This window comes from Saimiri boliviensis, chromosome 5, assembly GCF_048565385.1.
Source record: "Saimiri boliviensis isolate mSaiBol1 chromosome 5, mSaiBol1.pri, whole genome shotgun sequence".
NCBI lineage: Eukaryota > Metazoa > Chordata > Mammalia > Primates > Cebidae > Saimiri > Saimiri boliviensis.
In genome coordinates, this window is record NC_133453.1 from 135,378,712 (window position 1) to 135,405,069 (window position 26,358).

Sequence of the window (26,358 nt, forward strand, 5' to 3'; positions counted from 1 at the left end):
CTTCTGGTAAAACTGCAGGAGAGACTTTGTCATTATTACATTATCACATCATTATTAGCCAAAGGCCCACAAAGAGTGAACACCAGAGATTTTTCAGGTTTATATATCAGCTTCAGATGTGACTTAATCTTGGCAGTAGCAAACCAACAGCTGCCTGAAGGTCTGTAGGGTCTCACCAGATATTCTCTGGTCCTTGTGAAAACACAAATTGATTGTAGATTTTCCCATTTCTGCTCTAATTGTCTTAAATTTTGCTGCTGTAAGTAAGTAGTGTAGAAGGTTACTGCACTTATGTTCCAAGAATGAAAACATAAAATGAGGGTGTTTTCCTAGATTCGTCACATTGTTTTAATAAACAGTAATGTTCTAACGGAAAAGACACAGAAAATTTGACAGTTGTCCCTCATGTTTATTGAAGAAAATCAGAACAAAAATGTCTTTTGAGTAAGTCAGGTTTGTCCTTTGATTCTTGAGGAGTAGGAGAAGGTAATTTAATTTCTATAGAATAATTTTGGTGAGAAATTTGCCTTGAACAATTTATTTACATATCTGACTAAAGCAAATCTCAAAAGAATGTTTTAGAAATGATCTTCCCACCAGATTTTCAACTAGAAATTAGAATCAGCATTTCTTTATCTATTGTATATAGGATACTTTCATCCATTGGAGGTAATATATCAGAGTGGTCATTACCACACCAGGTTGTAGAATGAGATAGCTTAGGTTGATCTCCTGGCTTCATTACTTACTACTATGTGATCTTTGGCAAGTAACATAATTTGTCTGAAAATGATACCTACCTCATAAAAATGTGAGGATTAAAAGAGTCAACAAGTTGATTTCTGATTTCCAGTAAGATTTAACAGGTCATGGCAAGCCATTAATCTTATGTAGCAACTAGAAAAAAAAATGGGTAAATTACATAAATCATATTTTAAAAGATGTTAGAAGAGAGTGGAAACAAAAAGGACGAGATAAACTACGCTCCAAAGAGGGAAGAGCCTTTTTTAGGTGGGCTAAGATGATTCTCTTCTTTCTTATGAAGACAGGCTGAGTGTGACTATGTGTTGATCAGAACTATTATAGACAGTAATTCTGTACTAGGGGAAGAGGAACCAGTAGAGCTTTAGAATAACATACAGCTTGATATACTGGTTTAAAGTCTAGAGAAGCTGGGCGCGGTGGCTCACACCTGTAATCCCAGCACTTTGGGAGGCCGAGGCGGGTGGATCACGAGGTCAAGAGATCAAGACCATCCTGGTCAACATGGTGAAACCCCGTCTCTACTAAAAATACAAAAAATTAGCTGGGCATGGTGGCACGTGCCTGTAATCCCAGCTACTCAGGAGGCCGAGGCAGGAGAATTGCCTGAACCCAGGAGGCGGAGGTTGCGGTGAGCCGAGATCGCGCCATTGCACTCCAGCCTGGGCAACAAGAGCGAAACTCCGTCTCAAAAAAAAAAAAAAAAAAAAAAAAGTCTGGAGAAGGCCCAAATATACAGATAGTTTGCCTGATAGAATATTTGTTGAAGCTGAGTTGAGGGGTACGAAAAGCTGGTATTAGGCTGAAAAGGCAGAATAAAATGTTATGTAATTTCACAGTGTTTAGAGAAAAATCCTTCCTGGAGAGACATCCCATAATAAACACAAGACAGATTTCATTCTCAAGACATATGAAAAGCAGAGGTGAAACAATCTATGTAAAGTAATTATGAAGCTTCTTGGAAGCTTATTTCTTGAATGGATTGAGGTGATCCACCCTTCATCTTATCTGCCAAACAGAGGACAAGGTGAACCATCTTTGAAGGAAAATCGTATCAACTTCAATTTTCTATGGTTCCTTTGCACACAATGTCTGGCATACAATACCAAAATCAAGACACATTTGAAGAGACAGAAAAAATTTTTTCTTTACGAGTAATGAGGAGAAAAGAAAAGATGATAAAACAGATAAAATTTCCACATTAAAGTTAGTAGGTGTTATTATAAATATGTTACAGAAGATAGAGGAAAGAATGAACAGATGAATAAAAATATAAATCAAATAGAAAATATCTGAACAAAGCCCATGTAAATTAAGTGGACAATGTGATATCTAGGCTTAAACACACATTGGATAGGTTTAACAGAAAACTGGTCATAGCAGAAAACAAATTTAGTAACTTCAGAGAAAGTTCAATAGAAAATATTCAAGCTAAAGCACAAAGAGGGTAAAACAAGAATAGAAGGAAGACAATATGAGAGAAATGTGGGACAATATCAAAGGATTTAATTATGCATAATATATGTGCTCTTTCAATATAAAAGCAAAGGAGAAAAAATAGGGCACAAACGACCTCTGAAAACATAAAGATTGAGAATTTTCTAAAACTCATGTAAAAGATATCAGCCCGCAAATTCTACATGATCAAAGAACCACAAGCAGGATAAATACAAAAAGAAAACTGTACATAAGCTTATAGGAAATAAAAAAAATGCTTTCTTCTGTCCTTCTAGGTTCTTTGGCCAGTCTTTACGTTGAATTAACATGAGCTAGATTAAGAGGAGAAAAATAACTTTAATTATGTATGCACAGGAGACCCAGAAAAATATGAGACTAAGGAAGGTAGTTGGATGACTGAGACTTACCTATCATTCTGAGCTAGATAAAGAAATAGAGGATTAAAGTTTCTGGAGAGTGGTGGAGACAAATTACGGGAAAGTGAAGGAAGGAAATACGTGGTAAATAAAAATTATCTTGTTATGCAGATAAACATCTCTTAGGTGGTAAAAGTTGTCTCAGAGTAACTCTTTTCCTAGTATAGATAATCTTTGCCAATAAAAATTACCTTTATAAATCAAATTTTTCTTACAAAAGGGTAAATTTATACTTTGTCTTAAGCAGCTGAGAGGGAGGTAAAGAGCTTTTCCTGCATTGGCTGTTTGTCAGTTTCTTTTAGCTGAAATAATCAATATGACCAAATAGCATATTTTATAGTTTCATTTTCTAAACTCCTTTGGGAACATTATAATTACACTTCTGATTGAAAAGGTAAAGAGAAAAATACTAAAAGCAGCAAAAGAAAAAAATACTATTTTCAAAGAATTGATAACAAATTGCAGATTTTTCAACTGAAACTGGACACAAGAAGACAATGAATGACATCTTCAGAATGATGAAAAAAAGAGACTTCTATCTATGAATTCATACACAGTGAAAAATATCCTTTAAAAATAATGGAAAATAAAGACGTTTTAAGTCAAACAAAAGCTGAGAATGTTAGTCCCTAGTAGACCTGCACTACAAGAAGATAGTAAAAGGAGTTGTACTAGCTGAAGGAAAAGGATCTCAGAAGCACAGAACTTCAGGAAGGAATGAAGACCACCAGAAATGGAAATATGCAATTCGATATAGAAGGAGATGGACTTTTAAGAGGTTTATAATATACCTAAGTAAAATATATGAAAACAGTAGCACAGAAGTCAGGAAGAGTTAAATGTAGTTAAATTTTTGCAAGGTTTTTGCATTGTTTGGTAAGTAATGAGTATATAAGGTTTATTTAAAGTTGTTAAGAGTTGCAGTGTAAAATCTTTAGAGTATCCAAATATTATCAAAAGATAAAAAGGGAAAGATAAAAAGCAAATAGAGAAGATATTCTGATTTAACTTTTAAATCTTTTTTTTTTTTTTTTTGAGACGGAGTTTTGCTCTTGTTACCCAGACTGGAGTGCAATGGCGCGATCTCGGCTCACCGCAACCTCCACCTCCTGAGTTCAGGCAATTCTCCTGCCTCAGCCTCCTGAGTAGCTGGGATTACAGGCACGCACCACCATGCCCAGCTAATTTTTTGTATTTTTAGTAGAGACGGGGTTTCACCATGTTGACCAGGATGGTCTCGATCTCTCGACCTCGTGATCCACCCGCCTCGGCCTCCCAAAGTGCTGGGATTACAAGCTTGAGCCACCGCGCCCGGCCTAACTTTTAAATCTTTAAGAAAGAAAGAAGGAAAGAAAGAATACTAGTCTACACAAACTATTCCAGAAGAGATAAGTGAGAAAATATTTCTCAGACTGTTTTATGAGGTCAGTAGACCCTGATACAAAAACTGGACAGAGACACTATAAGAAAGAAATATTACAAACTAATTTCTCTCATGAATACAGACACAAAAATATTAAACAAAACATTATTAAGTCAAATGCAATGATAATAAAAATATTATATCATGACCAAATGGGGTTTATTTGAGAAATGTCAGGTTGGTTTAACATTCAAAAGGCAATCAAGGTAACTCCCTATATTAATCAAGTGAAAGATAAAAAAGAAATATGGTCATCTCAGTAGATGCAAAAAGATGACAAAATTTAACACACATTTATTGTATATATTTTTAGCAAACTGATAGAAGAGGGGAGCTCTTAAATACAAAGATTGGAACTATCTCTCCAAAAGATGCCACTTTGGCATAAGGCTTATTTTGAGCTAAAGATAAGTGGGGAAAAGCAGATACAAGAAAAAATTTCTGTCTTTTCCCTATTTTCCTAGAAGTAGGGCATAAATATTCATGAAAATCTCCCCTCCCTTCTCTCCTAAGAACACCAAAAGTAAATCACACAGAAATGACTTTAGACCCTTATCAGCCTGGAGACAGCAACAGAGGAATCTACATAACACAATTAATTAGCATTTATCTACTATTAGTTTCCTATATATGTGCTTTTCTACAATTTTCCACCACAAGTCCTTTTCCTTTGTCTTCTCCTTCTCTAAAAATATATTATTCTTTGTTGAAAATGCTGTAGAAGTTGGAGTTTGAAGCTATCTCTGTGAGAATTACTTATTTTCTGGGTATCCTCCAGGCATATATAAGAAATGCATGTTAATAAATTTGTGTGTCTTTCTCTCGTTAATCTGTATTTTGTTCCAGAAGCCCCAGCTAAACATTTTAGAAGGGCAGAAGGGAACTTATTTTTCTTCCATTATACACCCATGGCTAGCATCACAGCTACTAGTGCTTTCCCTATGAAGTTATGACTAAGACTTGCTGTTCATTATTACCACATTTACAATTAACATCATACATAACAGTATGACACCCCATCCCCCAAATTTGAGAGTAAGACAATGATGTCCATTGTTATCACTTTTATTCAATATTGTTATAAAAGGTCCCAGCTAGAGCAATAAGTCATAAAAAAGTTTATATAGAAGATGTAAACATTGGGCCGGGCGCGGTGGCTCAAGCCTGTAATCCCAGCACTTTGGGAGGCCGAGGCGGGTGGATCACAAGGTCGAGAGTTCGAGACCATCCTGGTCAATGTAGTGAAAACCCGTCTCTACTAAAAATACAAAAAAAAAATTAGCTGGGCATGGTGGTGCGTGCCTGTAGTCCCAGCTACTCAGGAGGCTGAGGCAGGAGAATTGCTTGAACCCAGGAGGCGGAGGTTGCGGTGAGCCGAGATTGCGCCATTGCACTCCAGCCTGGGTAACAAGAGCAACATTCTGTCAAAAAAAAAAAAAAAAAAAAAAGATGTAAACATTGGAAAAGAAAAAGTAAAATTGTCTTTCATCATATATATTCTGTACTTTAAACATATCAAAGAATATACAAGCTAATAAAATAAGTGTATTTAGCAATGAAAAGGATATGGAATATAAGGATAATATATTGAAATAAGTTTTATTTTGATACTGGTATAAGGTCAATTTAAAATTTTATTTTTATATACTAGCAACAGATGATTAAAAATGAAGTTAAAGTACTATTTACAATAGAATAAAAACATCAAATATTTAAGCGTAATACAACAAAACATAAGAGATCTGTTCACTGAAGTCTATAAGTATTACTGAGTGATATTAAAGAAGACCAAAATAAATAGAGAGATATACAGTGTGAAATTATTGGAGGACAATATTGTTAAGGTGTTGATTCTCACTAAATTGATCTATAGATAAAAGGCAAATCACATCAGGGATTGTGTGTGTAATTTGACAAGTTGATTCTAAAATTAATGTGGAAGAGTTGAGGACCTAAAAGACCCAAGACAATTTGGAAGAAGAAAAAAGGTGGGCACACAAGATCAGGTTTCTAGACTTATACTAAAGGTAACTAATTAAGGCAGTGTAGTGTTGGTGTAAGGACAGGCATACAGATCAGTGACACAGAATGAGGAGTCTAGAAATAGATGGACATATAGATGGTCACTTGACTTATTACAAAGATGCTATTGCAAGCTAATTCATAAATAATGGTCTTCTCCACAATGGTTTTGGAGCAAATGCTGTCTGCCTCCCAGGTTCAATCCAGTCTCCTTCCTCAGCCTCCTGAGTAGCTGAGACTACAGCCATGTGCCACCATGCCCAGCTACTTTTTGTATTTTTAGTGGAGATGGGGTTGCACCATATTAGCCAGGATGGTCTTGATCTCATGATCTCATGATCCTCCTGCCTCGGCCTCCCAAAGTGCTGGGATTACAGGTGTGAGCCACCACACCCAGCCGAGGGAAGACTTCTTTGAGGAAGAGATGGCTCAGCTGAGAATGATAAGGCTTTAGGCAGAGGTAAGAGGAATAAGAGGAAGAGAATATTCCAAGCAGAGGGAACAGTATGTGCAAAGACCTAGAGGTGAGAGAGTGAGGCACGTTCAAGGAATTAAAAGTTCCCTATGGCTGGAGTACCTGGGAAAAGATGAGGGTGGACGGGTTACGCTGTGGGGGTCAGCAAGGGTCTGCCTTCTACCACTAAATGTGATGTGTTAGGCTGGTACTCTAGCATGTGCCTGCATCCTAGCTTGGGAGGCTGAGGCAGGCGGATCACTTGAGCCCAGGAGTTCGATACCAGCCTGGGTCACACAGTGAGACCTCTGCTCTACAAAAAGTTTAACAATTGGCCTGGCGTGGTGGCGCATGCCTGCAGTCCTGGCTTTTCCGGAGAGGCAGGAGGATTGCTTGAGCTGGGAAGTTTGAGGTTGTGATCGCCCCGTTGTACTGCAGCCTGGATGACAGAGCCAGACTCCATCTCAAAAAAAAAAAAAAAAAAAAAAAAAAGTTTGGGCTTTTTCAAGGACACAGGAAAGGCCATCCCATGGTTTTCAGTAGGAAAGAGTCAAGATCAGATTTACATGTTGAGAAATGACTCCAGGAGCCTGAGAAGTTGAAGCCGTTTCGGGTGGTTGAGGTGCCAAGTTGGCGGAGGCCTGAGCCGGGAAGAGGCAAGAGAGCTGGAGCTCAGGGCACTGAAGGCGGCGGGAGTCAGGAGCCGTTCCTGATGGAGAAGAGGGAAGGCTCGTCCAAACTCGCCTTCATTCCAGCCGTGTTAAGAAAGGAACGTAGCTTCGGATCCTAGGGGGGGGCCAGGCACCTGCGGAGTTCTGCTGTTTGATTCCGCGTCCGAATTTCCAGTGTCCTTTCTTTGCTCCTGGAAGGAGCCCTAGGCTCCTAAAGAGCCTTTCAGTGCTGGCCAGGCGCGGTGGCTCACGCCTGTCATCTCAGCACTTTGAAAGCCCGGGGTGGGTGGATCACGAGGTTAAGAGATCGAGGCCATCCTGACCAAACTCGTGAAACCCCATATCTACTAAAATACTAAAAATTAGCCGGGCGTGATGGTGCACACCTGTAATTCCAACTACTTAGGAGGCTGAGGCAGGAGAATTGCTTGAACCCGGGAGGCGGAGGCTGCAGTGAGCCGAGATTGTTGTCACTGCACTCCAGCCTAGGTAACAGAGCAAGTGTCTGTCAAACAAACTAACCAACCCCCAAAAAACAAAACAAACAAACAAAAAGTGTTTCGGTGCTGAGCCCGGCAGTTTAGTTTGCTGAACTCTCGCAGTGGAGCGCGTGGGTGCCGGTTTGGAAGGAGAGGGACAGAGGTGGAGGCTTAGTAGGATGCATCAACCCTTTCAGGCTCTCTTCTCCGCGCTGGCCAGGTAGGCTCTTTCCAGTTTCCGATGTGGCAAAGAGAACAAAGCGATTGGACGGCATGGGTGATGGAAGATGCTTTGGGGGCGGCGTGATCAGAGGATTCCCCTTCCCGGGAACCTGCGCCTTGTCCTCTGACGCATCTCCCAGCGCGAAGTGGGTGGACTGGCGTGTGGAGTGCGCAGCGCCCCCTCGCCCTAGGCGGAGTGTAGAGAGCGAGACGACGCCCTTGGTCAGCCGGTCATAAAACTCTAGGAAGAAGTTGTTTCACATAGACGGTTCTGGACCTCCGGATCCCCTGCGGCCTCGCTGGTTCTCCCACCCTCTGAGCTCTCTCCACACCTAGTTTCGATCAGAAGGGGATTTGGAAGCAGAGCTGGCCGCAGCGAATACTTTTAATGCCCAGGCTCGGGAGAAAGCGGGTTAGGATCTGATCCCGCGGAACTGAGGGCCAGTAGCCTCCCTCCTGCCCGGTGCTGGGTGGTGCGGGGGCGCGCTGTGCGCTGTGCGCTGCGCCGGGGCGGGTGGCGGCGGCTGCTGCGGCGGCGGCGGCGTGGGCGCGGTGATGCAGGTGTGACTCCCGCCGGCGCCTCCTCCACCCGGATCGCCTGGCGCCGCGTTAGCCGGAGCTGCCCGCGGAGCTGCTCTGCCTGCACCCGGAGGCGGCCTCCAGCGGATTTCCCACCCAGGTAGGGTACGGCGTGGCTCGCGGCGGTGCCACCCACCCAGCCGGTCGCGGACCCCGGGTGCGCGGGGGCTGAAACGCACACACTGCTGGCACTGCGGAGGGCTGTTCGGAGTAAACCGCACAAAAGACCGGAGAGTCTGGGAAAGCCGGCACAGCAAAGCAAGGACTCGCCGGCTGCCCCGAGCTGTGCAGCTGTGCGCTTCTTGGAAGGCGGCTTCCCCAAAGGCTGTTCTCAAACCCTGTTTGAACTATTAGCGCCGTAAGTAGTTTTGCAACTTATAATGTCAGGCTGCTGGGGTTTCTGGCTCCGTTTCCATACGCGTCCTCGCGGCGTTTAGTTTCAGTTGTATTCTAGTAGATGGATTTTGTGATTGCAAACGTGCTTATTCCTGGTGGCTCTTGGGGTTTGCAAGTGTGTGTTTCTGAATGTGCTGAGCGCCCTCCGTGGGCGCGGGGGCCGTTTCTTAGGGACACAGAGAGGATTTGTTTATGAACGGGCTTTAGCGCAAGGGAAAGAACATGACTTGTTTTGCAGGGATGGGCTAGCAAATGCATTTAGCGGTGGGGGTGGGGGCTGGGGGGCGGGGGAAGGGAGCAAGGCATTGCCGTATCTTCGGCAGAGTGGGAGAAATCTCTGCTGTCCAAGGTTCAGCAGGGCTGATGAAATATGATCCTTCATCCGGAAATTACAGATGCAAATTACTTCGTTTTAAGGGTAACTTGTCGTTGGTGTCTTGGGTTCTGATAAAAGCAGCCCATTGGGGTGGGGTGGAAGGCTGGGGGATGATTGCTGGCTTTCCATTCCTTGGGGGAGGTGAATGTGGGTGGCTTTGGGGCTCAGCGGGTGCACAGGGGGAGAAGTGGGCACTGTAGTCAGCTCAGTGGTCATTCTGGTCTATGTTGGTCTCCTCTGTGTTTCTGCTTTCTGCCCTTTCCAGAAGAGGTGACTTGTTCTGCTTGCTCCAGTCGATCCAGTAGGTACAGGCTCATTCTGCATCTTTCTTGAGTCAGCAAATACTTACTGAGCACTTAGTGTTTGTCAGAGATGGGATTAGTAGTTGGGGATGCAGAGATGATGATAACAAAGTCCTGGATCCCTGAAGCTCGCACCTGGTAGAGGGAGAAGGACTTGTAATCAGGAGATGTGATAAGTTCATGATAGTGCTGGAAAAGAGCAGTGGGAGCGGAGAGGAGGAGGAAACTGATAGTGGCAGTGACTGGTATAAAAACGAAGCCCTCATGGACACGGCAGGACATGGATTTCAGCAGGGCCTGGATCACTCTTTTGGTCCCTCGGTCTAGGAGTGACCCACAGGACTCTCCCACACCACTGACATCACTACCCCTGGGTGGGCAGAGCTTTACAAATCTCAGCTGGGCTGGTATTTGCAGCACTTGACTAGACCCCAGTAGATACAGGCTGACCCCCAGAGAGGGCACACTCAGTGCAAGTCAGACTTTTAATTTTTTCCTTTTTTAATGAATGGTTTTCCTGAATTCCAGGACTATGAAGGTTTTGAAATAGCACATCACAAAGACAGGGACTCTGGAAAATTCTGAGGGAGTTTCAGAGCGGATGAACTTCTGCCTTCTTCTCCCTGGTTCCCGATCTGTCTGTTCTTGTCCCAGCCCAGTTCAAAAGAAAAACTCTACCTTAATTATCCCTAAATGGGTGGCATAAAGAAAAGCTAAAGCTATTACTAACAGTCTTCTCTGGGAGATGAAAATCCAATCTCAAGGATGCTTCTTCCTGGACCAAAGCTGTGGTGGGTGAAGAAAAATGATAGAATGAAAAGCTCTTGTGTTATGTATTTGCCAGATGTGTGTTACACACTTTGATGTGTGTTACATGCACCTACCTCATCGTTAAGATATTGGAAAAGCAGCCTTCTCTGCAAGAAGCATGAGCTTTGCTGCTCAAACAGACCAAGGTGAGTGTCTTCGGCAAGTTACTTCGCTCCTCTTTGAGCGCTGGTTTCCTGGTCTGTAAAACGGAGACAACCACAGGATTGTTATAATAATTACAGAAAAGATACTTTAAAATATTTACTCATTGCTACCCGATCATCATATATAACTTGCCTGGCACAGGGTAGGTGCTCAAGAAATGGCAGTTCATTCATTAAGTTCCTACTATGTATCAGGCACTGCCTTATGTGTGGACAATACAGAATTAAAAAACCAATAAAGCCCTCTCTCTGAAGGAGCTTAAATTAATATGTGTGTGTGTGTGTGTGTGTGTGTGTGTAAGATAGTAGACAAATAAGTATAGAGTGTATCAGCTGACGAGACATTTTAATGGAGAAAAATAAAACTGGTTAAGAGGATTGGAGAGTGCTGCCAGAGGGCAGGGTGGGGCTTGTTATTTATTTTTTTGCAGCTTGGCCAGGGAAGGCTTTTTGGTAAATGACATTTGACCAGACATCTGGGGAAGAGAGGGAGGAAGCCAGGGATTGCAGGCAGCACTTGCAAAACCCTGAGACAGGAGAGAGGTATGTTCGCAAGAGACCCAGGAAGAAGGCCACATAAGCTGCGGTTGAGTCAGACACCAGGACAGCCAGCAGGAATTGAGGTCACAGGGGCAACACGGCAACTCTTTGAGATATTGCCTCTTCAGATTCCTATTTGTCACTATGATGTATGTGCTGAGTTACTGTTTAAGGAATTGGCTGAAATCCTAAACTCTGTGTTTAGAAGAAGGTTAGTGGGTAGACATAAGTACCTGTGGTCAAAGCATACACAAATGGAGCCGGCAGAAAGCATAAGTCTTTGCAAGGCAGCAGGAAGCACAGGAATTAGGGAGACTGTGCAACACAACATTCAGGTTTCTCCCATCCGGATGGAGGACTGGTTTTGTGCTTCTTTTGAATCTTAGTATTAGGATTTTTTTTGTTTCCTTTCCCCCACACTAAAAGAAAGGGCCATCTTTAGCAAACAGGCCAGCAGTCCTTGCTAGCTATTCTTTTTTCTTTGATAATGAGAAGAGTTTCTATGATCAAGGAAAAGTGTTGGGATCATCTGGATGTATAGTGACCTTCAGTGTACCGTGGAATGCATTTACATAATATCATATGGCAGACTTATTTAAAGCCTCCGTCTTACAGGCTTAACACAAAGATCAGTTTCCTTCTCTGCCCTTTTGAAACTTTATTCCTCTAGAGAAAACATGGTTTTGGGATTTGAGAGCCTCATCACCCAGCCATCCTTGGTGCAGAAAGGCTACTGCAGTGTGTTCCATGTGCAGAAATGGGGCCGGATGCCTGAGAACTGAGTCAACGTTTCTGTGAAATAGAATGTGGTGAGGCTGGGTCAAGGTCAGGGAGTCTGGCTGAGTGTCCCCCAAGTCTACCTCAGAAGGCAACATTTACTTCTGTGAATTTCCCCCATTCAAGGTCTGGTGTTTAGTATTGCTGCCTCTGAAACCTGATCTGCCTTTCCGGACCACGCCACAGTGACCTTGTTCACCTGCATGCCAGTTTATTGATTTGCAATGGTCAAGATGCTGTGTGGCTTGGCTAGCGGGTCTTCTTCCTGCAGACCCCTGTCACAATAGCCAAAACACAAGGAGATTTCCTGAAGCACATTATTCACAGCAAAGCAGCTTAGATGCCTATCCTAGGGACTGATTACATGCTTTAGGGCCAATCTTGCCAATGGGACTACAGACTAAACCACCCACAACCTTAGTGGCTTTAAACAACAGTCGTTTGTTACTTTCTCACGTCTCTTGGTTGGCTGGGTAGTTCTGCAGATCTGAGTTGTGCTTGCTTGATTTCAGCTGTGCTTGCTCATGTGATTTTGGTTGGCGGATGGAGTGTCTGAGAGCTGGCTACTTTGGGACGGCCTCAGCTGGATGACCTGGCTCTGCTCCATGTGGTCACTCATCCTCTCGGCATGTTCACACGGTAATTGCAGGTGCCCAGGAGAAAGTGGAAGCTCGTATGGCCTCTTGAGGCCTAAGCTTATAACTGGCACTTCGTCACTTTATCCTTGTCTAATGACAAAATTAAGACACAAGATAGCCCAGAGTGAAGAGTTAGGAAAAGTGACTCCACTTCTTGATAGGAAGAGCTACATAGTCACATTGCGAAAAGCATAGATATGGGGAGGGGAAGAATTGGGATATTTTTACAATCAATCAATCAATCAATCAATCTACCATAGGTACCTGAACTGAACATTTCAGGTGCTCTTGGCTAGGTTTCCTTTGCTTCTGGACTCTGCTTGAATGGGCAGTGCCTGTACTTGCCCTGTGACTGTCTTTTCTATGTGTTTCTGTGGTTGACCATCTACAGATGTATGTATCTTTAGATGATTATTCATTCACTAAATCAATATTTATTGAGTGGGCTCTAGGAGCCAGGCATGGCACAGGTAGCAGACCCATCTCATGAAGTATTCATTCTAGTTGAGGGAAACAAATACTATGTAAGTAAATAAATATATGTTTTATATCAGGTGATGAAGGAATGTTCAACAGGGAAAGGAAGATGGGGGTTGCCTGGTTGTGTTGGAGTGGGAAGATAGGGTGAAGCGAGGCATAGGTATTTTATATAAGGTGGTCAGGGTGATATGGAGGAGGTGAAGGAGTGAGCCAGACAGTTATCTGGGGAAAGACTTTTCCAGGTAGGGAGAACAAGCGCAAAGGCCCAGAGGCAACAGATAACTGGCACGCTCCAGGAACAGCAAGACGACTCATGGAGAAGGAACTGAATGAGACAGGGTGAGCATGGGAGAAGAGAAGATCAGAGAAGTAGCAGGGACCAGATGATACGAGGTGCTATAGGGCCTTGTGGGGACTTTGGCCTTTACTTTGAGAAAGATGGGACACCACTGGAGAATTTTGAGCACAGGGTATTATTAGCTTACTTATGTTTTCCAGTGATCCCTTGAGCTTTAGAGCTTACGGTAGACTCTCAGAGGACCAGGGTAGAAACAGAGAGAGTAGTCAGGATGGTACTGCCATGACCCGGGTGAGAGGCGGTGGTGATTTGGACCAGGCTGGATAATAGTTGTAATCCCAGCGCTTCGGGAAGCCAAGGTGGGTGGATCATTTGAGCTCAGGTGTTTGAGACCGGCCTGGGCAACATGGCAAAACATCAACTCTACAAAAAATACAAAAATTAGCCAGGTATGGTGGCATATACCTGTAGTCCCAGCTACTTGGGAGTCTGAGGTGGGAGAATCACCTGAGCATGGGAAGGTCGAGGCTGCAGTGAGTCATGATAATGCCACTGTATTCCGGCCTGGACGATGGATTGAGACCCTGTCTAAAAAAACATGGTGAGAAGTGGTTCAATTCATGGGGTAGGCAGGATGTGTGGATGAGTTAGATACTTAGGGCATGAGAAAAAGATGACTTAATGAATTGTGACCTAAGCAGCTGGATGGAGTAGCACTTTAGTGAGACGGAGAGGAAACGGTGATGAGGTTTAATTGGATATCCAATTGGAGATGTTAAGTAATTTGTTGCATATGAGAGTCTAGAGTTCAGGGAAGAGGTTCAGGAAGGAGACGTAGGTTTGAGTGTCATTACCATGTTATTTATTTGTCCTTTCCATGTGCCAAGTCACTGTTGTATCGCTAGTGCCCAGAATTTTGTCTGGCACATAATATATGCTCAGTGAATATGTACTGAGTGAGTGAATGGAACCACTTAATTACTAGAGTTCACTGCAAATTTTTGCTTTGGGGGATCTTGAAGTGTAACACCTTGAAGTTATTTCCCTTCTTTACAAGGTCTCATGGGAGACTTATTGTGAATCTCATGGACTAAAAAGAGACTTTAAATGTGAAGGCTCCAGTTGCTTATATCATACAGAAAGCAATGTGTGGAGACAAGTAAGAGGAACAAGTGGAAACCAAAAAATAGCTCATATTTTCAAAAAATGAGAAAAGATCCTTTAGAGGGAGGTGGCTGAAATTCAGGGGTGTGATGTTCTTGGGTTATTATTGTACTACTCTTAATTTAAGATGAGGCAGAAGCAAAGAAGAATCTTGAAAGGGGAGAAATTTATTTAAATCAATTTATGCCAAGCGTCACCAGCTTGCTTGAGAAACCCCACATCTACAGTAGCTTGCACAATGTGTTCCTGTTTATAAAAGGCAGAAGGCAACGTTTACTTTATAGCCTTAATAGCCTTTATAGGAAGTGGGGAGGGCTGGAATGACTTCAGCCTCAGGCTGTGGGTGCTGTCCGTTTTCTCCCAGTGGTGTGGCTGATGCTACATATATATATATATATTTTTCGCAATTATGTTGGTGAAGGGATTGAAACAAGAAAAAGCAAATACTGCCATTGAAAGTGGTTGTGAGCCGGGCGCGGTGGCTCAAGCCTGTAATCCCAGCACTTTGGGAGGCTGAGGCGGGTGGATCACGAGGTCAAGAGATCGAGACCATCCTGGTCTACATGGTGAAACCCCGTCTCTACTAACAATACAAAAAATTAGCTGGGCGTGGTGGCACGTGCCTGTAATCCCAGCTACTCAGGAGGCTGAGGCAGGAGAATTGCCTGAACCCAGGAGGCGGAGTTTGCGGTGAGCCGAGATCGCGCCATTGCACTCCAGCCTGGGTAACAAGAGTGAAACTCCGTCTCAAAAAAAAAAAAAAAAAAAGAAAGTGGTTGTGTGTATGTGTGTGTGTGTGTGTGTGAGAGAGAGAGAGAGAGAGAGAGAGAGAGAGAAAAACATGTGCCAGTGGTGGAGAAAAAGAACCAAATCCCAGAGGGAAGTGTGCGGATGAGACACAAACTGCCCTTCATTTTCACCTGTGGGTGCCAGGCTTGACTGTATGGGGCATAGGATGGAGCAGTGGGTTTTAGCATCAGACAGAATTGGTTTTCACTCAAGCTTCATTACTTTTTTTTTTTGAGACAGGGTCTCACTGTCAGCCAGGCTGGAGTGCAGTGGCATGAACATAGCTCACTGCGGACTTGACTTCCTGGGCTCAAGAGATCCTTGCATCTCAGCCTCCAAAGTAGCTGGGACTACAGGCATGCACCACTATGCCTTGCTACTTTTTAATTTTTTTTATTTTTTTGAGACGGGATCTTACTATGCTGCCCAAGCTGGTCTTGAACTCCCGAGCTCAAGTGATTCTTCCGCCTTGGCCGCCCAAAGTGCTGGGACTACAGGCATGAGCCACCATGCCCGCCAAAGCTTCCTTACTTTCTAGCCATGTAAACTTGAGCATAGTATTTAATTTCCCCGAGCCTTGGTTTCCTCTCAGCTGTAAGGTCGTGATGATGATGTGGTGATGGTGATGATGATGGTAATGATACCCAAGGGCTCTGCATCCCCTTCATTAAAGGATTTCATCTTTGATTAAAGGATTACCAGATCAGCTGAGGGACTTGAAGGTTTTCTGTGAAGGAAGGATTGAGAACCTGTCATGTGACTTTCACAGTGCCATTTAGAAGATTATTTGCATGGGGCTCACAGTGTTCAAAATTAGACAAAGGGACAATCATAAACCTTGTAGGCTAGACATTTCAAGTGCCTCAAAGGAAAACTAACCTTCCTTTCTCTGCAATAAGCCAGTCCCCTTCGTTCAGTTCTGCAATGTCGCATAGTTTGTTGAAATTCCATGATGAACATTGTGGAGTCATGTGTAGTATATAAATACTGTTTCCTTTGTGATGTCTTTGTGGCTCCCACAAAATTCACTGCATGGTCTTCTTCTGGGAAAGTCTGCTGTTCTTCCTGTTCCAGGCACATAGTAGGCATGCAATACGTATTCATTAGATGCTTGGTGAGTAAATGCCGCTGTGGTTTCTCTGTTGGTTGTGGCTCTCCTTGTTGCTCATCCCGGCCTGAGCAGGAGATCAGCGTGTAAGTGACAGTGATGAGTTGAGTCTTTGGTAGGTATTCAGCAGCTAATGTTACCCTCTCTCCACCACCCTCATGCCTTGCCTGCCGTTCTGACACCCTGTAGATCAAGAGCCATATACTCAGCTTTCTCTCCAAGCCCCAAGTTAGATAATCAGCAAAGCCAAACTCCCTTGCTGTCCTGATCTTTGATTACAGGTAATGCAACAGTGTGTCCTGACTTAGCAGCAAAGACCCACACAGAAGCCTGTGTTCCTATCAAGTCTTCCTGTTTTCTACACACACTTCTGCTCCACCCACCTCCTGTTCCCTTCAGTTGTTCGAGCTTGATTCTGTATCGGTTGGCAGGGGGAGAGAATAGCATTAATTTTCTTTCCACAAAAGGCAATTGAAAATTCTCTCCTAATGGATGACTGTCTAGCCCCTCAGAACTGAACTTCTTCAGGAGGCAGATAGGACACATCCTTCCTTCTGTACCCATTGTACAGGTGAGAAATCTGAGGCTCAGAGAGAAGAAATTACAGACAAAAATAGCCTTGGAAAAATGGATGCACAATTTCATTTTTGTCTTGCCAACTCTGCCTAGATGTGAGATAAGGTAACTTTGCCAGACCTCTGGGACCTTCTTGAATCACAGATAGCTGCCTCCAAAAGTTGATTGTTGAATCATGGATGTCTGTATTTGGAAGTTGACCATTCAAATTGGGAGCTTGGTGCCATTAAGTACATCTTATGTCAACCCCAGATATTATGTGTGTGAGCGGGAGCTCTAGGTTCCCCAGACTCACCTAGGTGTGATAGATGTGATTTACAATTCTGATTTCATGGTCATTTCATGAGAGAAACCTGCAAATGAACAATGCTAAGGAGAAGGAACAGAACACGTTAATGGATAAATGAGCTGTCCATCATCACTCCTGAGTGAGCATGATTTATTTTAATGAATATTTCACGGGCAGGTTCCTTTTCAGGTCCAGAATATGCTCAAGGCAATGCAGGCCTTAATTGAACTGTAGGATCTTACAGTTTCAGAGCTTGAAGGGACCTTAGAAAGCAGGGAATCCAAACTCATTATTCAAAGAAGGAAATAATTTAAAAAATTTTATTGATACATGTTCTTGCTCTGTCGCACAGTCTGAGCGTAGTGGCACAATCCTGTCTCTGCCTCCTGGGGTCAAGCAATCCTCTCACCTCAGCTTCCTTAGTAGCTGGGACTGTAGGCATGTACCAGCATGCCTGGCTAATTTTAAAAATTTTTTGTAGAGACAAGGTCTCACTATATTGCTCAGACTGGATTGCCCAAGCAATCCTCCAGCCTTGGCCTCCCGAAGTGCTGGGATCACAAGCATAAACCACTGCATCCACTTCGGAAATAACTTATTTAAGGTCTTATGGTAAGTTAATGATGGAGAGAAGATAAAAACTCAGGTCGGGGTTGTAGCAATGTTACATTCATATGAGAGGCCAAGAGAGAACAGGAAAACAGGGCGTGGATCCCCTACATTGTTATGCTTAGAAACCCTCTGATATGGCACAGCTGTCCTCCCAAGCAGGTGAGAGCCTGGTTAGGCCCCTCAGCAGCCTCCTCTGAATGCTAAGTCCTCTGGGATTTTCCCTGTCCGGCTCCCGGGACCCAGGCCCAATGAGGGTGGCTTCTGTGTTGCCTGACGTCCCTGTTTTGTCATGCACAGAATCTGACTGTGGCCTCTCGCCTGCTCTGGGGTGTGGCAGATGGCACTGAGGAATGGAGCCCAGCTGGCACGTGGGAGTCTCTGCTGGAGAGGAAGAGGCCCTGTGGGGTGGCCTGCTCCAGGCAGAGTGCTGGGCCTGGGAGATGCGGCTAGAGAGGTCATGGCAATGTCGGGGAGCCTCTGCCGTTGACCCTGGAAGACTCAAGGAATTCAGTTCCACCCCTGGCACTATGTCAAGTGATGAACACATCACACACATGCTGGCTTAACTGCCTGTGAATGAAATGCAGCTACTTTGATTTTTGTTTCTTAAAGCAAAGCGTAAATATGAAGCTTTAAGGAAAGGAAAGTATAGAGTAGCAACGTAAGGGCAGTAGCTTGGAACTTAAAGAAGAGAAACTCAAGTAGGACGATGAAGAGGTCAATGAGAAAGGGTGTATGAAAACAGGGTGGGGAGCTGAGCCAACTCCTACTTCCCATGATGGATACTTGTTTGTTTGTTTATTTATTTATTTATTTATTTATGGTGGTGCTGGCTGCGTCTGTGGCAGAAAAGCTGTGCTGGGCTCCCAGCCTCATATCACAGGAGCAGTGGCCGCCTACTTCCTCAGCGGCCCAGCCTGCAGCATCTTGGGACACCGCAGAGGGCTGCTGGAGTCCAGGCTAGTCCTGTCAGCTTTCTCAGCTTCATCTGCGTCACTCCCAGGCTGATGTCTTGTTACTTTCGGCCCATTTCCTTTAGACAAGCAAGGCTGCTACTGGCTGGCCTGGCCTCCCATTCGGTCCTCGGATTCTTGAGCAAACTCTCACCTTCTTGTGGTTCTTTGAGATGGTGCAGGACAAAGAATGCCAGAGCCCATCTGCTTAGGGCTCTGCTCTAGGGGAGCTCGTTAATGAACAATGAGAATACAAGATGGGGAGGTACACACTGAGAGAATGCGGGGGCATGAGGCTGGAAGCAGTGGCTATTGCTGTAGGAGAAGAGAAGACAGAGGGCCAGGCAAAGCCATCGGACAGGGTGGGGATATTGGCTGATGAGACTTGAAGGATGGGCTGTTGTGGGGAGGATAGGGAATGGTTTCAGGAGAAGCATATACTCCTGAAAATGCGTGGTTGATTTTGGGACAACAGGGTATTTGGTGTATTGGTTCGTTGTTCCTTTATTGCTCTAAAGAAATACCCGAGATTGGGTAGTTTATAAGAAAAGAGGTTTAAAAAAAAAAAGAAAAAAGAAAAGAGGTTTAACTGGCTCATAGTTCTGCAGGCTGTATAGGAAGCATGGTGGTATCTGGAGAGGCCTCAGGAAGCTTCCAATCATGGCAGAAGGCAAAGAGAGAGCAGGCATATCGCATGGCAGAAGCAGGAGCAAAAGAGAGAGGGGGAGGTGCCACAAACTTTTAAGTGATTAGATCTCATGAAAACTCACTCACTATTGCGAGGACAGCACCAAGGGGATGGTGCCAATCCATCCCCATGATCCTGCCACCTTCCACCAGGTCTCACCTCCAACACTGCGGATTACTTTCAACATGAGATTTGGGTGGGGACACACATCCAAACTATATCATTTGGCTGTGGCCAAAACACAGGGTCTAGGGTGGGTGTTGGCTGGAGGTGGGGAGAGGGTTGGATGGGGTGAAAGTTGGGTCGGGTGGGGATAGGGAGAAGGGGAATGGGAAGAAGTTTGTGAGAAGTAGCATGATGCCCAGTAGAATCTCTTGTGGGTTTAAATGTTGTCAGATGTGCCAAGGAGGAAGAAGCTGGAGAGCCGAGGTGATACAGAGGAGCTGGTTGTCTTGGCTCCCGAAATGCTCCTGCGGGTGGTGAGATCGCTGCCATCTTGTGCTTCAGCCACGATGTATGGCCGGATGTGAATTAAGTGGATCACAAGTTTGAGTTGGTCTTGGTCACAGATATCCATCCAAATAGAGAAGTGGTCTTGGAAACTGTGATTGATGTCTTGGAGATGCTCCGAGGCACAGAAAGATCCCAGAGAGCATGGAAAGCATTTAAGAGATAAAAAGCTTTTAGGTCATCGTTACTCAAAACAAATGGAGTGGAAAGTTCTGTTTGAAAAAGACAAGAGAAAAACAAGGATATCAGGGAAGCAGGATTTGCCTGTATTTCTTGGGTAGTTACCTGAATTACATGGTTCTACCCACAACTCCTCAAAGACTCAGTAATTAGGGGATTTTTCCCCTTTCTGTTTTTCCTCATCATTTTGGATGCATTAAAGGCATGCATCCAAAATACAGACCATCTAGAAAATAGGGCAAAGAAAAGAAAAACCTACTTATAATCCCCGCCATGTATGTGGCATTTTGAATTCTGTTTTTTTTTTTTCTTTTAGAGACAGGGTCTTTCTCTGCCACCTGGGGTGGATTGCAGTGGTGCCATCATGGTTCACTGCAGCCTCGAACTCCTGGGCTCAAGAGATTTTTCCACCCCAGTCTCCTGAGTAGCTGGGATGAAAAGGCAAACACCACCATGCCTGTGCTAATTTTTATTAAATTAAAAATTTTTTTTTTTTTGAGACAGAGTCTTACTCCATCACCAGGTGTCAGACTGGAGTGCAGTGGCACCACCTTGGCTCACTACAACCTCCGCCTCCCGGGTTCAAGCAATTCTCCTGCCTCCACCTCCCAAGTAGCTGGGACTACAGGCACGTGCCACCATGCCCAGCTAATTTTTTTGTATTTTTATTAGAGACGGGGTTTCACCATGTTGGCCAGGATGGTCTCGATCTCTTGACCTCGTGATCTGCCTGCCTCAGCCTCCCAAAGTGCTGGGATTGCAGGTGTGAGCCACTGTGCCCGGCCAAAAAAATTTTTTTTGGAGAGATGGGGTCTCACTATTTTGCCCAGACTAGCCCTGAATTCCTGGCCTGATGTGGTCCTCTCACCTTGGCCTCCCAAAGCATGAGATTACAGTGTGAACCACTATGCTCAGCCCAGACATAATCATATTAAGTATGCAGTTTGGGAGACTTTGGCAAAGACCAGCTGGCTCCATTTCCTCCTCCTCCTGGGCACATAGATGACATCTCCAGGTTTCCCTTGCAAGTGGGTGTGGCCACGTGGCAGTGTCGTGGATGCAGTGAGAAAGGTGTGCTCTTCCAGGCTCCTTTTCATCTATTGGCTGCCCCTGTGTGAGGTTATCTCAAGTGTGAGAAATAAACTCTGCCAATGAGTTTATTTAAGCTACTGACACCATGGAGTTTCTTTGTTGCAGTAGTTTAGCTGACTTTCACCCACACAGAAACTGAACTTTCAATGAGCAATTTCTCATAAGCTTAGGGGAAAGCATTGCAGAGGATCCAGAGGCATGTGTCTTGATAACACAAAGATTAAAAAGTTATGGCTGGGGTCTTGGGTTGCCAGTAGCCTGGGTGCTCTTTAATATACAAAACTACTGGGGTAAGCATCCAGTTTTTTCCTGTGATGACTATTTCGGGAGCATATACATCTGAAAAGGCCGATGTGTATTGCCTTTTCTTCTCCCATTATTTCTGACTCCTACAAAATACTGGGAATATCTTGTAGAATCCCATATCATTTCTAAACCAAGAGTCCGTTTCTGATACAGGTTACATAGCCTCAGGCAAGTGTAACTTCACAGAGCCTCAATCTCCTGATCTTGAAAATAGTGGCAGTAAGGTCTGTTTCCTGGGGTTGTTGAGGCACTGAAGATCACGTTTTTCAGTGCTTGCATGCCATAGGTGCCTTTGCACTGGACTGCAGACTCCATGGGAGCACACAGTAGGTGCTCAATGATTAGTTATTTCCCAAACTTAGAGTGCCTTAAAGAAACCTGTGTATTAAAAAGGAGAAGCAAGGTATTCTGGATTGGAGAACTGAGAAAGGTATTAGAGGAACATGGAGAGGGTCTGAACACCTTAACCTTGAGGTGCTGGGAGGGTTAATCTCTGAGTTCACCAGAAGGGTGAGAGAACAAGAATTTACATGAGAAGATGAGGAAACATCCTGTCTCTAACATGTGTGCTTGGGATCGCTCTATATTTGGATGATAACTCTTCTCATCTGAGGTTAATCCTCTTTGTCTGAGTCATCCAGCCAAGGGATTAACTGCTTTAAACTCCAGGCTTCGCTGGCCCTGACAATGTGAGCTTTGTGTTGCTGGGGCCTGGGGACGCAAGGGGTTGGTTTTTATTGACTCAACACACAAGGTTCCTCTGTGGTTATTTCATCCCAGCCCCTTAATCCTATGGAGGAAGAGACTGAGGCTTAAGAGGGGAGGTAACTGATTTCTTGCAGCAGCTTTACAATGAGAACCTCTCTTTCCAGCTTGGAGTTCTCTTCTGTGCTCTGGCCTAGGCTCCAGGGAAGGCGTCAGGAAAAGGGCCCTAGTTGAAGGGGCCAGAGAACTGGTCTCTGGGAGTGCTCATGTATTGATAAAAATTCCATACTGTGTTCTGGGGAAGTTCCCACTCTATCAAAAGCCAAGCCCAGCTGGGGTGACCTGCCCATTCCTGAGGGCAGCAGAACTGACTCCAAGAGGGCGTGTAGTGAGGAAAGGGGAGTTCCTTAAGGGAAAGTTGGAGAGTGTTTCCTGAAAGAAGGGTACGTGGGTGCTGAGCAGGCAAAACCCACAGACGTCCACCACACACACTGAGCTGGCTTCTCTGGCTGAAACAAAGATCGCAAAGTGTTACCTTTGCTGGTGAGTGTTGACAACTTTGAAAGTGGGCTATTTCTCCATCTCCCCTTTCTTTTCTTTTCTTTTTGAAACAGAATCTTGCTCTGTCACTCAGGTTGGAGTGCAGCAGTGTGATCTTGGCTCTCAGGCTCAGACAATCCTCCCATCTCAGACTTCTGAGTAGCTGGGACCACAGGGGCCCACAACCATGCCTGGCTATTTTTTTGTATTTTTAGTAGAGACAGGGTCTTGCCATGTTGCCCAGTCTGGTCTCGAACTCCTGAACCCAGGTGATCCACCTATCAAAGTGCTTGGCCTATCAAAGTGCTGGGGTTACAGGTGTGAGCCACTGCCCCTGGCCTTCCTTATCTTTTTCTAAGGGGTTCAGATTTTTATAACCATCCCCTTGCTTGCCCTAGTCTTGTGTTTTAAGAATTAAACTGCAAAATTCAAAGATATCATTCTCCCTTAAATCTCTTTTACATTTATTTATTTATTCAGCAAATGTTTATTCACTTCTCATTGTGCTAGGGATTAGAGTTACTTATAGGTAAGGAAGATGTGATCTCTGCCCTCAGGTCATGTAGTGTAGACATTTGTAAAGAAGCTTTGTTTCACATATATCTTAATAGAGTACATGTGCACACATATACACACATAAATATACATATATAATATTTTATTATATACTTCAGAATTGCTAGCTTGCTTATAACTTGAAGACCTTTAAGCCCAACTGCTGCTCATCAGAAGTCCTAACTTGGATTAAAGAAAGGGGTGCATTGTGGAATCACATTGATGAAGAACATTTTGCTAAAGAACACGACTTTGCATTTTCCCTGTGCATAGAACATCTTGGAAGTTGAAGAGTGAAAAATTCATCTTGGGATCAAACTGCCTGCTACTCTGTTCTCCTACAACCAGGAGGGAGTGGGTGGCCTTCATTTGTGCTGCTTGTTTGCAGACTGTGAATGAGGGCTGGCACCCCTGGCGGCTTTGTTGTTTTGTGGTGGTGTTTGAACACCGGTCAGCATATTGCTTTGCTATTATCAAGTTATTTGTATAATCCCAGCAGCTGGCAATTGTGTAATAAGTTTCAGGAGCCCCAGATATTTGCTTGGAGAGAATAAAAACAGGCAGAGAGTGAGATGTGCTCTGCACCCCGTGCAGAACGTTGTGGGACTGCACTTCACAATGACAAGATTGTTCCTGGTTAGAATTCCCTGTGGGACTTTCCCTCCTCAAAGTTCAGAGAAGGGTCATGCATTCTGGAAGGGAAGCCTGTCTTATCCTCTTTGCACACACTGACAGAGCTAGAAAAATTGCCTCAGCCCTTGGCATCTGGTCAGGCTTGTACTGATAGGGAACTCATAAATGGCTGTATTAGTCTGTTCTGATACTGCTATGAAGAAATACCTGAGACTGGGTAATTTATAAAGCAAAATATGTTTAATGGATTCACAGTTCCACATGGCTGAGGAGGCCTCAGGATCATGGCGGAAGGCAAAGGAAGAGCAAAGGCATGTTGTACATGGCAGCAGGCAAGAAAGCATGTGCAGGAGAACTGTCCTTTATAAAATCTTCAGACTCCATGAGACTTATTCACTGTCATGAGAACAGCACGGGAAAACCTGGCCCCATGATTCAGTTGCCTCCCACCAGGTCCCTCGGATAACATGTGGGGATTATAGGAGCTACAGTTCAAGATGAGATTTGGGTGGGGACACAGTCAAACAATATCAGTGGCCACCATGGCTTCGAGCCTGAGGTTTGTGCCAAAATATAGATTTAGAAGAGGACAGAGCCACATGTTTGTCTCCTGCTTTTTGTTCCACAGTGGCAAGAGTATGGGTCTGGAATTAGATTGCTGGGATTGAAGCTCATCTCTTTCACTTACTAATTGTGTGGAAATGTTCTGTGCCTCAGTTTCCTAACCTGCAAAACAAGGATAATATTAACTGGTGTTCTATCTCAAACACTTGTTAAGAAGAATGAATTAAAGGAGATAATACAGTGCTCAGCATGATTTTGGACATATCGTGAGGTTATTAATTAGCTGCTACTATATAGTAATAATGCTGCTAACAAAGAACCCTAATTATTGCAATGGGTCATGCAACAAACTTTATTTATCTTACTTAGGAGAGGGCTAGTCAACTGGGATTGGCTCTCCTTCCTGCTGTAGGTCAAGTTCAGGTCTGCTTCATGTGTCTCTCATCTCGCCATCAGATGCTACCAGCAGCCAAAACAGACATACTCTTCTCATGCCAAATGGCAGGAGAACATGAGGAAAGCTAAGCTGTCAGCACTCATCATGTTTGCTAACATTTCATTGGCTAAGGCAAATGACATGGCCAAACTCAAACCCACATCAGTGAAGTGAAAAAGTATACTTCTTCTCACAGTAGAAGACATGGCAAGAATGTGGATTATGATCATATTACCTGGGGGAAAAGAATTGGGAGTAATAATTTGATCTACCAAAGCAGGCTCCCCATGTAACAAGATGTTGAGTGGGACTTTTTTATTGCCCCAGAATGGTCATTCAGATTGCAAATCTGAAAATAAAAAGTCTTAGACACTCTGTATTTTAAATAACTGGAATTGATTTTGACTTTCAGGAGGTATCAAAACTGGCTTTGGGGCCTATAACTCTAAGCCCTTGGGTCTATATAAGTAGAGGGGTAAAATTGGGTAGAATCTTTGAAATCTTGGCCTATAACGAATACTAGCTTGAGGTGAAATACTTTTTGCTTCCCATGAAACCAAGAAGAGGGCCTCCAAGAGACTCCCTTATAGGGATTGTAGATGCTTGCAAAAAGGGAGACAGGGCATCTTGCACCCCTAGCTGCATGTTTGCTGATCCATGGTACTGGTGGAATGGAGTCTGCTATGCAAGAGAGTGATTTAGAGGGTTTGATGTGTGTCCTGGAGTTTGGGACATAGAAGACATACAACCTGGTGCCAATTCTAGCCTGGAAATTTTGGCAGGCAGGTGATTTAATGGAGTAGCCCATACCAGCAAGAAAGACGGGCGGTAGTACAGTGCTAAGGGAAGAAAAGAACATGTTTTTCTTTTCATTCACTGAGGGCTTGGGAAGGAGCAGAAAGTGCCACAGGAAGAAGCCTGATGTTGAGGGGAGGAGCAGGAGCTCCAGCGCTGTCCAAGCTGAATCACAAAAGGGGGAAGTCTGCCTGAAGAAGAGGCCGGGTGCATGGACAGCTGGAGAGTCTAAAGTGGGACCCAGCTGCGCCTTTCTGAGAGGCTTCTTAGTGCCCAAGAGGGCCAAGGTGAGGCTGAATGCTGTCTCCAGAAAATGGTATAAACGGAAGCCACCGCATCAGAGAGCCCAGTTCAAACCAGAGCCATGCCAGGGAGGGATAGCTCTCTCTCATCATCATCATCATCATAGCTCTTGCTGTGATTATGCTTCACTCATTCCTGTTTGAATGAACAAAATTAATCTGCCCCCTTCCTCCATTTCTGGTTCCTCTTCATAGCTTCTTCCCTCCTCTCCTTGGCTCTGTGTGGAGACTTGAAATACTTTATATACCAGCTAATGAGCTGTCTCTACTTGGAGTCAGGGCCTGCGGGGTGTG

General features: G+C 44.3%; 1 protein-coding gene across 7 annotated transcripts in view; it reads left to right on the forward strand.

Annotated features, from left to right (window-relative positions):
- The first annotated feature begins 5,647 nt into the window (after positions 1-5,647).
- Positions 5,648-26,358, forward strand: part of SV2B (synaptic vesicle glycoprotein 2B) — a 194,067-nt gene continuing 173,356 nt past the window's right edge. For 2 of the 7 annotated variants that reach the window (XM_074400050.1, XM_039480070.2), the window contains exon 1: positions 5,648-8,844. The gene's annotated coding sequence lies outside the window, so the exon portion shown is untranslated. Of the gene's footprint in view, positions 8,845-9,180; positions 9,301-9,400; positions 10,517-26,358 lie in introns of those variants that run through there. The other 5 variants (XM_074400051.1, XM_039480069.2, XM_074400052.1 and 2 more) reach the window with 3 other exon arrangements.